General features: G+C 38.2%; 1 long non-coding RNA gene across 2 annotated transcripts in view; it reads right to left on the minus strand.

Annotated features, from left to right (window-relative positions):
- Nucleotides 1-534: 534 nt before the first annotated feature.
- Nucleotides 535-16,310, minus strand: part of LOC109265946 (uncharacterized) — a 246,945-nt gene continuing 231,169 nt past the window's right edge. The window contains exon 3 of one of the 2 annotated variants that reach the window (XR_008421102.1): nucleotides 535-753. This is a non-coding gene — a long non-coding RNA (uncharacterized LOC109265946). The remainder of the gene's footprint in view (nucleotides 754-16,310) is intronic. The other variant, XR_002079431.2, reaches the window with a different exon arrangement.

Here is a 16,310-nt window from a genome sequence, read left to right on the forward strand (position 1 = left end):
TCTTTTCAACTCACCTTCCTGACAAGAGATAAGTCCAGCAAATGGTTATGAATTGATTATCTTTTAGTTTTACTATCACATGTCATTATCTGGATATATCTTATCACCAGTGAGAAACCCTTCCAAATCTCACTTCCACATACCTTACTTGTGGGAAAGACCACTCTTGGGTCCTCCAAACCCACCTGGTGCTACTGTCTTCTCTTTTTGCCTCTGCCCACAAAGGAGAGTATTTGGCTCCTCTCTCCATGGAGTACAAAGTCTTATTAATTCAGCCTTCTAATTTTTGGCTGTTGTTCCTTAGTCTTCTTTATTCCATTTGTTACCTTCTGTCTATCAACTGCATTTTTTTAGCTCAAGTCTCTATTCCCAACAATTAGAAATTTTGGTTGAAGATTCTGGAAACATAGGCCAATATGCACCAAGGTGAACCTGTGATTAGCACTTGCTGGTGTATACAAGGGAAAATATTGTTTTGGGGTAAGTAACTAACATTAATTACAGCCTTAAGAAAATGATTGAAGAAAATTAGCTAATGATCCTTAACCTAATTCTGCTGTTTAACTAATTAAAATCTATTTGCTCAAGTTCTGACATGGTATGTAACACCCTGAAGAAGAAAAACAGATTGCTGTTTATCTTACCTGTGCACCCCAAGCACCAGAATCTTGGCTACATTTTTTTTGTTGAATTCTTCTCATCCAGGTACCTATTGATAGCAATGTCAAAAGGTGGGTATTCTTTAACTTGGATCTGCATAAAGATAACAAAAACTTAGTTACAGATTACTTATCTCTTTTCATGGGATGAGATCCATTTTTCCATTCATTTCTTCAATATTTATTAAGCACAAGGTATATGCTTAATACTTATTCTTAGGTATTAACATAGTGAATCTCTAAATATTGTAAAAAGCATTCCTAAATTTCAAGGGGTTTACAATATAGGAAACTAGTAAACAAGGCTAGAAAAGGATGTATTCATTAATTTACTAAACACACACATACACATACACACAGAGAGAGAAAAAGCATTCACTATAGGCCAGTCAGTATTCTAAACCTTTTAAAAACATCAGATCAAGAAAATTTCATAATAACCCTGTTAGGTACTTAGTATCATCCCCATTTTTCCTAGGAAGAAACTGAAGTTCATAAAGGTGAAGTGGTCCAAGACCATACCACTATTAGCGGAGGAATTGGGATCTGAACCCACTTACTACATATGCTGTTACCAAAATACATTTCCTAAATGTTGTTCACAGAAAGAGTTCTATGGGACAAGTCATTTTAGGAATACTTCATACTCTCTCCTATCTCTACAAAATTCATAATGCACATTAGCATATTAAATCCAACTATAACAAAACCCATTTAGCTTTAATTAAAACAAAACAAAGATGCTCAACATCACTATCAGAGAAAGTCAAATCAAAACCAAAATGAGATATCACCTTATACCTGTCAGAAGGATTAGTATCAAAAAGACAGGACAAAAGACAAAGACTTTTGTCAAAAAGACAACTGTTGGTGAGGATGTAGGGAAAAAAGGGAACCCTTGTACACTATTAGTGGGAATTATTGGTGCAGTCACTATGGAAAACAGTATGGGGGTTCCTCAAAAATTAAAAATAGAATTACTAGATAATCCAGTAATTCCACTATTGGGTATTTACCCAAAGAGAATGAAAACACCAATTTGAAAAGATATATGTACCCCTATGTTTATTGCAGCATTATTTATAATAGCCAAGATATGGAAGCAACCCAAGTGTGCAGCCATACATGAATAAAGTTGGTGTGATACACACACACACACACTATATATATATATATATATATATATATATATATATACACACTATATATATAGAGAGAGAGATATATATACACACACTATATGATATATATACATATCATATATATGTATATGATATATATGATATATATATATGATATGATATATGATATATATATGATATATATACACTATATAGTGTATACGATATATACATATGATATATGTATATGATATATACATATGATATATGTATATGATATATACATGATATATGATATATGATATAGTATATATGATACTATATGATATATACAATGGAGTATTACTCAGCCACAGAAAAGAATGAAATCTTGCCATTCACAACAACAGGGATGAACCTTGTGGGTATAATGCTAAGTGAAATAAGTCAGAAAGATAAATACCATATGATTTTACTCATATATGGGATTTAAGAAACAAATGAACAAAGAAAAAAATGTAAAACAAAAACTTAGAGAACTAGTGGGTACTAGAGGGGAGGTAGGTGGGAGGATGGGTGAAATAGGTGAAGGGAATTCAAGAGAACACTTATCCTGGGTCACCCTGGGGGGCTCAGTGGATTAAGTGACTGGATTCAGCTCAAGTCATGATCTCATGGTTCATGGGTTTGAGCCCACATTGGACTCTATGCTGACAGCTCAGAGCCTGGGACCTGCTTTGGATTCTGTCACCCTCTCTCTCTGCCCCTCCCCCACTTGGACTATGTCTCTCTCTCCCCCCCCCCCAAAATAAATAAAACATTAAAAAAAATTAATAAAGAGTACACTTATCTTGATGAGCACTGAGTAATGTATAGATTTGCTGAATCGTATTGTATACCTGAAACTAATACAACACTATATGTTAATTATATTTTAATAAAAAAAAAATACCCAAGTGTTTTTACTTTATTTACATTATGAAGACTTCTCAAAAGGCAAGATAATAATCAGAATGAGTATTTTTAAGTGTCTTCCATGTGCCTGGAGCTGAAAAGCACAGCACCACACCAATTTAGGGAATAATCTCTACATCCAGAATGCCTTAGTTTAAACCCCAACTCTAACACACTATTAGACAGTCTAGGTTAGGCTATGATGGGCTAATAAATAAACTCTAAAATCTCAGAGGCTTGATTCAGTGAGGAATTATTGCTCATCATGCAAAGCACAATGTAGATTTTTCTCATGGGGCAGCTCTGCTGGAGTTCTTCCCAAAGGGATGACTCAGAGACTCATGTTTCTTTAATCTCACAGCTCTGCTACCTTCAACAAATGACCTCAATGTGATCAAGGGAAGAGAAAAAGGGAAGGTGATGGTTTGCGGCTGTATTTTATAGGCAGGCCAAGAAATAATATCCATCATCTCTGTCCACACTTCATCAACTAGAAATCAATCAGACTACCCTCTACCTAACCACAGGGTAGACCAGGAAATGGAGCTTTTTGGTGTGGTTGGGAAAGAGTTCATGACTGTCAGTGAACGTGTAATATTGCTAACCGTGTAAACTTGGGCAAGTTACTGAACTCCTTTGTGCTTCAGTTTCCTTATATATAAAATGGGTATAAGTTATCTCATTGGATTGTTATGAAGGTTACATGAGTTACTATTTTTAACCACTTAGAATCACATTTTAACCACAGGTATCTGATTCAAATGTGCAATCATATATAATACTAATTCTGAAGGGCAAATATCACCATATTTAAAGAAGAGGAAATAGAGCCTCAGAGAGACTAGGTGACTTGCCTAAAATCACCCAGGTGCTGTATTAGCCAGCTGTTTTGTTTCTTTAGAGAAATAAAAACAATAGGGTATATATATACATTTATAGAAACAAATCCATTGTAAAATATTGGCTCATGTTATTATGAAGACTGGTAATTACAAATCTGCAGTATGTGCCAGTAGGCTTGAGACCCAGGAGAATTAATGGTACAAATGAAGTTCAGGGTCTGGCAAGCAGAGGAAGATCAGTTTTTGTTCAAATCAGGCTTTCAACTAGTTAGATGAGGTCTACACACATCATAGAGGACAATCTACTTTATCAATTAAAATGTTAATGTCACCTAAAAACAGCCTTGCAGAAACACCAGAATAATGTTTAACCAAGTAGCCGGGTACCCTGTGGCCCAGTCAAGATAACACATAAAATTAACTATCACAGCAATCCCTATCAAAATAACACCAGCATTCTTCACAGAACTAGAACAAACAATCCTAAAATTTGTATGGAACCAGAAAAGACCCCAAATAGCCAAAGCAATTTTGAAAAAGAAAACCACAGCTGGAAGCATCACAATCCTGGACTTCAAGATGTATTACAAAGCTGTAATCATCAAGACAGTATGGTACTGGCACAAGAACAGACACTCAGGTCAATGGAACAGAATAGACAACCCAGAAATGGACCCACAAACATATGGCCAACTAATCTTTGACAAAGCAGGAAAGAATATCCAATAAAATAAAGACAATCTCTTCAGCAAATGGTGCTGGGAAAACTGGACAGTGACATGCGGTAAAATGAACCTGGACCACTTTCTTGCACCATACACAAAAAAAAAATGGATGAAAGACCTAAACATAAGACAGGAAGCCATCAAAATTCTAGAGGAAAAAGCAGGCAAAAACCTCTTTGGCCTCGGCTGCAGCAACTTCTTACTCAACATGTCTCTGGAGGGAAGGTAAACAAAAGCAAAAATGAACTACTGGGACCTCATCAAAATAAAAACCTTCTTCACAGTGAAGGAAACAAATCAGCAAAACTAAAAGGCAACCGACAGAATGGGAGAAGATATTTGCAAATGACATATCACATAAAGGGTTAGATCCAAAATCTATAAAGAACTTATCAGACTCAACACCCAAAAAACAAATAATCCAGTGAAGAAATGAGCAAAAGACATGAATAGACACTTCTCCAAATAAGACATCCACATGGCCAACCAACACATGAAAAAAATGCTCAACATCACTCATCATCAGGGAAACACAAAACCACAATGAGATACCACCTCACACCTGTCAGGATGGGTAACATTAACAACTCAGGCAACAACAGATTTTGGCGAGGATGTGGAGAAAGAGGATCTCTTTTGCACTGCTGGTGGGAATGCAAACTGGTGCAGCCACTCTGGAAAACAGTATGGAAGTTCATCAAAAAATTAAAAATAGAACTACCCTACAACCCAGCAATTGCACTACTAGGTATTTATCCAAGGGATACAAGTGTGCTATTTCGAAGGGACACATGCACCCCAATGTTTATAGCAGCACTATCAACAATAGTACTTTCCAAAGTATGGAAAGAGCCCAAGTGTCCATCGATGGATGAATTGATAAAGAAGATATGGTTATGTATATAGAATGGAGTATTGCTCAGCAATCAAAAAGAATGAAATCTTGCCATTTGCAACAATGTGGATGGAACTAGAGGGTATTATGCTAAGTGAAATTAGAGAAAGACAAATACCATATGATTTCACTCATGAGGAATTTAAGGTACAAAACAGATGAAAATAAGGGAAGGGGAGCAAAAGTAATATAAAAACAGGGAGGGGGCCAAAACATAAGAGACTCTTAAATATGGAGAACAAACAGAGGGTTGCTGAAGGGGTTGTGGGAGGGGGGATAGGCTAAACAGGTAAGGGGCATTAAGGAATCTACTCCTGAAATCACTGTTGCACTATATGCTAAGTACCTTGGATGCAAATTAAAAAATAAATTTTAAAAATGTTTTGAATTAATAAAAATTTTATAGAGTGAAAAAATAAATTAAATTAACCATCATAGTTGCCAAATATCAAAACATTCAGAACCTTTCTTGAGTCTTCTGATCCATCCATAGTTTTAGGGACTTGTTGGCTTACATAGAATCTAATCTATAGTAGAAGATTCTTTCATCCATTCAACAGTTTTTTCTCAATCACTTAAACTTTTCAGGATGTGGGAAAAAGAAGAGCAAACAAAATGACCCAGACTCTGATCTCAAAAAATTTATAGGTAATGAGAAAGTCATTTATTTGTGCAACAATTGTGTCATCACCCTATCCATCCGTGTTGTCACATATACTTACAAACATGCACAACCATATTCTAGTAGGGATCTGACTGCAACTTCCTACTGAATGTCTCAGATATTACCCAACATCCCCAAAGGCTCAAACACCACATGAAACACAATGATGAAGAAGGCATTTGCTTCATTCTTACAGGAAACAAGGTTGGTTTCTATGTACCTATTCAAGCCTGAAAGGTCATATTTTGGTCTTTATCACTGCTTGGTACTACCAAAAACTTCCTAAACTAAGCACACTTAGAAAATGAGAACTTGAAAGGTCTATAGGTTATTTGGTACCAGGCTGGTTCAGCTAGATCACAAATACCTGTAATTGGCATTTACTCTCTTATGTTGATTTTTTCTCTTAGAGCCACACGGTACCCCCAAAGTGTACAAAATGAATTCTATCATTACCCTGGTAAGCAATGCAAAGGCAGAAGTTATTTTCAGTCTAAACCTTGCAATTGAATAAGCAATGATCAGAAGTGATTTTCATCTAACAAAAAATTATGCCTAATGTATGTGTTTGTGTCATTTTTGATGTAAACTCAAATCTCCTGGAGAAGGATAACCTTGTCCAATTTGCTTTTATAGGCAAAGCGCAACTCTAAGAAGAAAGAAACATTTGATAAATACAGTTGATTCAGAATCAACAAACAGTACTAGACATCTATAATGTGAACAGACACCATATTTTCCATTATAAAGATTAGGATACATCATCTAGTGCATAAACAGTTTGAATTAAAAGTTTATGTGAAAATCTTACAAATGAAGAAAATGATTTTGCATATAGTTTCATATTTAATGAAGTATTATTACTGAAAACGGAAGAAAAGAACACATGAAATGAGATTGTCTCAGAAAATCCTAGACAGTCTCTATTACTATGGTCTGTTCTAGACATTTAACGTACAGTGTCTCATTTTGAGATTAGTTAAAAAAGTAATGATTCCTGAAAAGATTAAATAGGGTTAATAAGTGATATGAAAGAATATGAAAGAATACAATTCAACAAACATTTAGTGACCATTTAGTGACCAGTTAATAAGTATATAAAAATGGGCAAATAGACTTTAACGTCAAGCAGTGTAAAACTGAATGATAGGAGACATACTCAAGTAATAGTGACATGAGGCAGATTACGGTGAGTGCCCTTGGAAGTCTCCCCAGTTTGAGTAATAATCATTCCTGGTAGATTTGGGGAGCCAGGCTTGTTGCCGCTTTAACAATTCCCCAACGTTCAGACAACAGATCAGGAAAGTTCTAAGTGAAACAGATTTATTAAGGATTTTTACCAACCAAACAAACAACCAACCTTTTTACAGAGACTGTTTTGATGTTAGATGCAGAGTGTGACACTTAGGTTCCATTGCTCTTGTGCCCAAGTTCACAGAACTGGGCTGCATATCACTGTTTAAGCTCATTTGATGAACTCCTCTCTCCTCCATCCTCCAAGCTGATCAAGGTTTTCCTGCACTAAGTGACCGTCTAGAATGGTCACTAAAACTCATCCCCTTTCTTACCCTCTGCCTGTTAATTATCAATGGGGGGCAGATCATGAGAACAAATAATGCTAAAGTCCATGGGCTTAGCTGCATCCACCCTAGAGGTGAGTGTAAATGCAGAGTCTGGCATTCCCCGTTCCGGTCTAGCAAAGGCCAGAGGAAAGGATGTGCAAAATGCCTGTGAGTTCGCAAAGGGTTTTTGTGAGACAGATGGAATTTGAGAAGGTGTTGAAAAGCTGGTAAGAATAGGGTGAGGGGTGTTAGAGAAGTGCTTTCTAGGCAGACAGGAGGGCCAACAAGCATCAGGAGCAGGAAAACATGACCAGGGAATTGTGAACAGACTCGTCAAAATAAAATGTAAGTTTGTAAGTTCCCCCCTCGCACCCCCCCCAAAAAAAGAAGAAAAAACTAGAAACATTGACTCAAGCACCATTCTACAGGGCTTCATACTCAGTTTGAAGGCTTTAACCTAATTTTGTGTGAAACTTCATCTCAGTCCACAAACTTCCATGTGTAAACAATATAACTTGGTTTCAATCATTCAACTTCATTTCTAGTTTAAGCCCCACTCTGCTGACCTGGGCAGAAATTTGAATCTCTTTTTTCCAGTATTCTTCCCTTTTTCTCCCCCTGAGTGAGTAAGTTCAGGGTTTGCATCATGCCCAGGCATCGGGAAGGCATTGGCCTACAGGATCTTTGAGTCTCCCATCCAGTTTACTGCACAGATGTTTCCTTTCTAGCTTGCCAGCCCCTGAGGTTCCTTCCAAAGGCCAATTATTGCCCTATCTGTCTAATATAACATATGGTCACCCCCACAACCCCAAATCCCCATCAGTGATACTGAGATGCCCAAATTCCCTCTCTAGAATTCCACAAACTTCTCTAAGTCTTTGCAATTACTGGTTGCACTGGTTAGAAAGTGGACCATGTCCTTACTATTACCACCATCACCACATCACCACACATCTCTTCCCTCCAGCACAGACTGCAACTGCTCTTTAGTCTGGGACAATCTTGACTCCTGGAGGTTTTTGATCAAGAAACTGTTAACAACCCGAGCTCTCTTTCTGTGTTCAAGGGCTCCGTCTTTTGGGAAAAAGTGTATGAACTCCCTGATTATTTCCGTTTTTAATTCTACCTCATCTCTGCCCTGAGACAATGAACAGGAGGACTGGCTAACTGATGGAATGAAGAGGATGGAATAATCAAGGGAAAGGAAAAAATATTTAATGTATAAAAATATTATTCCATTAAATATATATGCAATGGAGAGTGTGGGAGACATTGTAGGTTTGAAGAGCATTATAATAATTATTCTGGAAGCAGAGTGCAAGATGGCTTGGAGGAGGTCTAATATAAAATGAAGAAACAAAAATATTATAACTGGCCACAGTGAGGCAGGCCAGTGGCAGTGAGGATGGAAAAGGGAAGACGAATATGAGAGATTCCAAAAAGCTGAGACCACTGGGACTTAGCTTATGACCTAATAAATATGACAAGCAAAGAAAATGAAGCAGCTATTAAGAGGATGCTAGAGGGAATAACAATGGCATTCTGAAGAAGAAAAATCAAAAAGTGAAAGAGCTTATTTACAGGAGAAAAATAAATTCCATTTTGACAATACCCAGTTTCAGATGTCAATATCATCCCTAGATTCCCTGGAAGTGTTTGGAAATCAGAATCATGGCTCAGGAGAGACATCATCCAAAGTGCCTCAATTCTTTTATGGAACCAAGTCATATGAATCAACTAATTAATTTCATTCAAACAAATTATGACAGTCTAGAAGGGCAGAAGGGCATCTATGGTTGTAGGGAATGATTCTTTGCACACGGTAATGGGAAGAACATGTAAATTTGGAAGCTGAAGGAAAACAGGAGAAACAAAGAGCAGACATGGGAGAGAAGAAAGACCTCAGAAAGAGGGGTGGCCATTTGTGTCGAGAGCTTTAGAATCTTCTAAACCAGGAACCAAAGGAGAGTTAAAAAAACGTGGAAATGTGAAGGTCACTGGGGGTCTTCCCAAGGCTGATGTCTGCTAGAGAGTGCAGCTTGGAGATACATTGCAGATTTGAACTTGCCTATATGGTGTGGGAACCTTCTTTCAGAAAATCTAGTATCAAAGGGATGGAAGAAATGAGACTGTGAAGCTAAATCAGAAGGAGTGACACAATGAGAGAGACAAAAGAACAACTCCCAACTCTTCTACAAAGTCTTTGGACCTTGGTTAAACTAGTCCCTACTTTATAGCTTTGGGATCTTTGTAGACTCTGCCAGCTACCTGGAGTGCTCTTTCTCCTGTCCTTCCCTCCTTCATCTCTCTAAGCATCAGTTTTTCATTTGTAAGTGGGGACTAATAATACCTACCTTAATCATTATGAGGAAAATAAATCAAGCTGCAAATGAGCCTATATCAGTGCCTGACACATAGTAGATAGATATGTAGCAGTAGTATTTTACTAAGAGTTGTACTAAACAAAAATTATAATCCACACAAAACTACCATAGGGCAATAGGAAACTATTATTCATGACGTTAGTATTGGAGAGGCTATAACTGATAGTGTCAGATTGCTTATATCTGGGAAGAAAAGAATTGCCTAAAAGCAAAGCCTTGCCCAAGGCAGACACAGTGGGAAATGGACCCAAGGAACTGACAACTCCAAGAGGTACTTAGGAGAGAGCAATGCTGGGGTAGCTCCTCTATAATCTCCATTAGCTTCATCAAGCCACCTCCAGTAATCCTAAATTGCATGAAAACTTAGCTTCAAAATGCATGCCCTGGTCCACTCTTCCAAAAATTGGAAGGTGTTTAATTTGACTTTCCATTTCCCAAAAAGTTTTGAGAACACCAGAAAGGAATGTAGTCCAGGGTTGGTAAGGCTCTAGGCAAGAATCAGAGGAACCATTCCTTGTTCTGCCTCTACTCAGCCAGGAGACCTTGAACCAGTCATTGAATCCCTTTGGTCCTCAATTTACTTGTCTATAAAACAAGAGAATTAGACTAGATCAGTGGTCATTTGGGTCATGGGTGGGAAATGGCCATGTGTGGGAGAAGTTCTGGTTGTCACAGGAATGGATAGTGCAATTGGCATTCAGCAAGTGTGGATAGGGATGCTGGATGTCCTTCAACGCTTAGCACAGTCTGGGACAATCAGTAATTGTTCTGCATCCTGCATGACTTTCTAATGTCCCTCTGTCATTGAGTGAAGGACTTTATTATAGTTAATTAACCTAAAACCTGTTTCATATAGAGAAGCAGAATATTTTTGCACAGTTTTAAAATATACTGGTCCTACTAGTTTTTATTCCAATATCTACCTGCACTTGCATTGTACAGAATGGCTCCTGGTCTTTTAAATCTAACTCACTCACCATAAGTACCAGTCCCATCTACTCCAGTATGTCTTCTTTCATCAGACCTGTAAATCTAGTATTGAAATATGTATCACCATCACTTTCATTTTATTTCTCTTCTAGTTAGGGTATTTTTAGATGTATACATATTCAAATTACTTGTCTATGAATCTTACTTTAGGGTAGGACAAGGGTGTCACCAAGGATTCGTTTCTCTTAATTTTAATACTATTTACATGTTGAACTGATGATGTTTTATGTGTGTTGGATTAAATAAATTTTTACAGTAATTTCACCCATTTCTCTTAACCTTTTTAATGTGACTACTGGACAATTTTAAATCACCTACGTGGGTCAAATTATATTTCTTTTAGGACAGTGCTACTCTAGAGAGTGACCCCAAAAGAAAGACCAGTGAATGCTGTGGTGCTCCACAGGTGCACATGAAGTGAAGCACCCCCAAAACAGAGATGCTTTCAACAGATACTTCTGTGTTCTTGGGTCTGAAAGGTTGAGAGTCACTAGACTAGATGCTCTGATGTTCCCCCTTCCTCTAAAATTCCATGACACACCATTTGTCCACATTGTCTTCCTCTGAGGGCAAACTACAGGGGGAAAGTTGAATATTTTACTTGTTGCAACATTCTATGCTGCACTTAAGTGTATGCTCAATTGTGGTGCCTTAACTATGGACCTTTCTGCCCACAAATAGCCATTCCAGACTTAAAGAACCTAAGTAAATCATCAACAAATAATGGAACCTGAGTTGAGCCACATTCATATTTACTACCAATTTCTTGTCACCTACACAAGACACATTCAGGGCATTGCAATTATGCTAATTTTTAATGAAGATGACTCTCCTTTTAATAGTTCTCTGAACCTCATGCCCAGCTTACTTTGCCTCAGTGAGCTCCCACATCTTGTTCCTCTTGAAAGACTTCTTAATTTGTTTTGCTACCAAAAGAGATAAATGAAACTATTTTTCAAGAAAAACAGAAACTTTTGATAGAGTTGAAATGACATGTCAAATACAGACAGCCGAAATAAGTTGTGTTTGGTTACTGTCTATGTTTCTTGAAGAAAATAATCACCATTGGGACTCATATGCAATTCTGAAGCACTGGAACAATCAAAGTCATTTATTTTTGTTTCACCTCTGAAAAACACAGCCATGGCAAAAAGTACAGAAGTGATGCATATTTTAAAGCTTAGCTATTTCACTCCCTCCCCTTTTATTTTGAAAAAAATAATAAATGTCTTTATTTTTCTATAACCAGATTAAATTTTCATCTCTACCCATCATCACTTCCACCTGATGGCATGATAATTAACTCAATTCCAAGTGAAGTCTGTCAAATCCAGTGATCTCAGTCACTTTGGGTTTAAAACTTAATTTCTTTTAGAATTTTCTCCACACCTTATCCTTCAGGGTATAACATTGGTAAGGAGGAAGCTATTCACTCCTCTATCTTCATCTATGGTAGCCTGTATGAAAGCCACAGGCACCTCCTAATATTGGTGTCTACTGGAAAGCCACTTCTTAAAATTGTACTGTCCACACTGCTGTTTTCAGGTGCATTGCCCAGGCCTGACCCTATGGCCACTTCTGCATCCTTCCTGCTCTTGGCATCTCATTCAAAACACCCTTAACCACCAAGGAAATAGCTGACTGTTTCCCACACTCCACTGGCATCAGAGAGAACTCAGACCCAAGATGCTGCATGCAGCCATCTTTTTTCTGATGTGTTGTCATGGTTCAAGGATGCTTCTGTGGGAACAAACATTTCCAGAGCAGAGAGATCCCCAAGGGTGCCATTTATCTCGTTTACTCTTAGATCTCCAAATTTAAAGTGGAATAGGGTTCCTTCATCCCCTGCCCCTGCACAGGACTTGGCACATAGGAATGCCAGATGAGAAAGATGCACACAGCTTCTCATAACAGGATCTAACTCTCTTGCTTTATCTCCCAGTCAATCTGTCTGTCTCTTTCTCTCAACATTTATCTCCCCCTCCCACCTCCAAACTCCAAACTCTAAACTCTAGGGGCACTTATGTAATTTTTGATTGGCAAATGAGGAAAAGAGTTCTCCCATTCACTATCTTTTTCAGATTCTTTTTTGTCTTATAAATGATCTAATGCTTTAAGAAGTTTAACATCTTCCTTCCATTTACAGGCAGTGAAGTAAAACGATCTGTCTCATAGATTGGTAATGGAAGTTTAGATGATACAAACTTTCGACATTAGCTTTTGTGAGATCTAAATAGTTCTATTCCTGTGAATCTGGCTTAATAGTCATAACACTGAAATTAATTTTACATAAAAATGCTAAATAACCATGTCATTTATAATAGCCCAAAATGAAAACCATCCATGTCCAAATATATAGAAGCAGAAAATTACAGCACTTTTCCGTGATTCAGTAACATTCAACAATTAGAAATTGTGTTCAGTAAAGGGATTAGCAATACAGAGTGATACTTACAATAGAAAGTTAAATTAAAAAGTAAGTGTAAAATATACACCAGATTTCAAAGACTTCATATAAAGAAAAAGAACGTAAAATATCTCACTGATAATTTTAATACTATTTACATGTTGAACTGATGATGTTTTATGTGTGTTGGATTAAATAAATTTTTACAGTAATTTCACCCGTTTCTCTTAACCTTTTTAATGTGACTACTAGACAATTTTAAATCACATACGTGGGTCAAATTATATTTCTTTTAGGACAGTGCTACTCTAGAGAGTGACCCCAAAAGAAAGACCAGTGAATGCTGTGGTGCTCCACAGGTGCACATGAAGTGAAGCACCCCCAAAACAGAGATGCTTTCAACAGATACTTCTGTCTCTCTTAGAGGTGCTTCCTTTTCTAATATTTTTTTCCTACTCTTCTGAGCACACAGAGTAAAGGCTTCTGATAGATGTGAACCTCTTCTGACCTCATTACTTGAGCATTTGATGACACCCCCCCATCTCCCTACTAGGGAGAAAGCCTGGACCCTATTGCTAGGACGGCAGCAGCAGCTAGCCAGAGGCGACCTGCCCTTGAAGAGCAGCAGGTATCTGAATCCAAGTGAGTGGGCAGAGCAATTGGAAATACTTCAAATGCTAATATTAAATACAGATGGTCTCTGAATAAAAACCAATACATAATTATAAAGCCTCTTTACCTGATTCTTTGTCTATTAGTCCCCTGTGACATTTTGTTCAGAGGCTACTCAAAACGAATGCTGCAAATTCTAAAAATCTCTTTAGAAGGCATCCCTGTACCCTTACCTGAGGTGAGGTCATTGACAGGAGACTCAGCCTGTAACTTCAAAGGTCTCCTGCTGGGAGAGAAAGGCTCAGAGGATGGAGGTGGGAGGGGAGGCACCACCTCACCCAGGGACCCAGATGCTGCCCAGTCATGGGCACTCAGCCCCAGGCTCAGGCCATTTGGACACACAAGTGACAGGAAGAGTGAATTACTTAGCCAAGGCTCTTAGCTGGGGCTTTCAGTAACTGATTTGTTGTTGCTGTTGTTTTTCTTAAGGGGAACTGTGCAAGTCAGCAAAACACAGAAAATAAACCTTCCTCTCTGAGCCTGGCACACCCAATATACCCTGATTAAGAGCACATCAATCCTACAGGCTGTCATCCAACAACCAGCAAGCAATTTCACTGTGCTCCTTTATTAAGAAGTGCACATTTTTATATTTCATCTCTTCTAAGGATTGCTATTATTCATCAAAAGCTGATCTACAAATTATTTATGGTTTATTTTCAGAAGCCGTGAGCTCATTTAATTTACAACGAAGGAAGAGCTATGACTGTGTGATGGCAATGACATTACACTTCTCAAAACTCTGCCTTTGCTAAATGACAACCTTGCCATCTGCATTTGCCCTCCAGGTTTCTCTAGAGCTGTGTCTGTCACCAAATGAGCAAAGCATTTCCCTGTTCTCCAACTGCCTGCAGGTAGAAAGACCTCAGTTTCTCAGGAGCTTTGCTGAACTTGTCCCACACTGCAACTGACTTGGTTTAGCCACCTGTTATTTTTTATTGCATCTTCCTCTCTTCTGACCAGCTTTGTAGTTTTGCCACAGATCAGAGCAACAGAGGTGCTCTGGAGCAGGCCTCCATTTCCCTGTCCTAATGCCCCTTTTATCTTGCACACACACACACTTCCTCGCAACACGTGCATCTTGGTCAATTGTTTTCTTGCTCTTGCCTTGTCTGAGCCAGAGCTGTACAGTGAGGATCGTGGGGGGATTGCAGGCATTAGGACTGAGAGAAAAAGCGCCATGTGTTTCCATGACAGGGAAATGATTGACCGCGAAAGATCTACAAGGAGTTCGAGGGCCTACCTTTCCATGCCTTCAATGCTGTTGTGAATGGAACTTTCATTACCTTGTACCAGCAGCAGCTCAGGAAGCTTGACTGCTGTTTCCTGAAAAGAGGCTTAAAGAAGAAACAAGATCAAATAGATCTTCATACTCCCTGGCCAACAAGCAATTTCCCTCATGTGGCCTTTTGTCAACTGTGGCTGTGCAGGCTTCAGCATTAACAAAGGTTTTTTTCTCCAGTTATGAGGACTGCTCAGGCTATAAACAGGCAAGTCGTTACAGAAACCCATTGTTCTCAGAGAGGCCAGAGCAAAGAACACATCTTACTGGGGGGTTTTCTCCCTTTGAGGCTCTCAGTGTGAAATCAGAGTGACTCTCTGAGAAGTCTATTTCATGCTTTAAGTTTATAGAAAACATCTTTCAGATACTTTGGATATATAAAGCAATAGGTTCCCCTATTTGATCCCTCCAGCTTTATATCTGGGCAGCAACCCACTCTTAGCTTCCTTCCCATCAGGCATCTACGATGTCTACGAAGCTTCTGAGGAAGGCTGTCTCTGCCTTCTAATTTCTCATATCAAAAATTACTTTCAATGGTGACTCCCATGAGGATTCATTTTCACCTGTTACTATTCTTCTTCCATCTACTCCCTGGAGACGAGGATTTAGCTTGATATTTGTATGTCTTAAGCATTTAATGCCTGCCTCGCCTGTATCACCTTCCACATTCACATCTTGTCGTCCTTCTTTCTTACACCTGCTCCTTATCTCTAGTCAGTAAGGACATGAAAACTTTACTCATGAAGTATTTGCAGAGGAAGCAAATAGAAAAGCATGTAAGTGAATGCCAGGAGACAGGGGCTCTTCAGTTCATAGTCAAATTTTACAAACAGTTAACATTTTAGCTAAGACATTATAATTAACTGCCAGTTGTTTTAGAGGATTTCATCACTAATGAATACCTAAGCATTCAAACCAAAAGCAAAGGAGAGAGAAATCATTGTGAGTTTTGGATTCTGTTGCTCTTGGCTTCCCAGGCCATTTAAAATAAAGAGGAAGCTTGTTTTCATGCTTATTTTAAAAATTACCCCAGCAAGCTCAAGTTTCAGACTAACCAACAAATATTTGTTGATTATTCAATAAATAAAACTTGATATCCAACAACTTGCTCAGTTCCTGAAATATGTTAAGCCTGATTTATGTTGGCAAATAATGGTTGAAAGAAGGAACTGGG

This window comes from Panthera pardus, unplaced genomic scaffold (assembly GCF_024362965.1).
Source record: "Panthera pardus isolate Hobbes unplaced genomic scaffold, ASM2436296v1 HiC_scaffold_1, whole genome shotgun sequence".
NCBI lineage: Eukaryota > Metazoa > Chordata > Mammalia > Carnivora > Felidae > Panthera > Panthera pardus.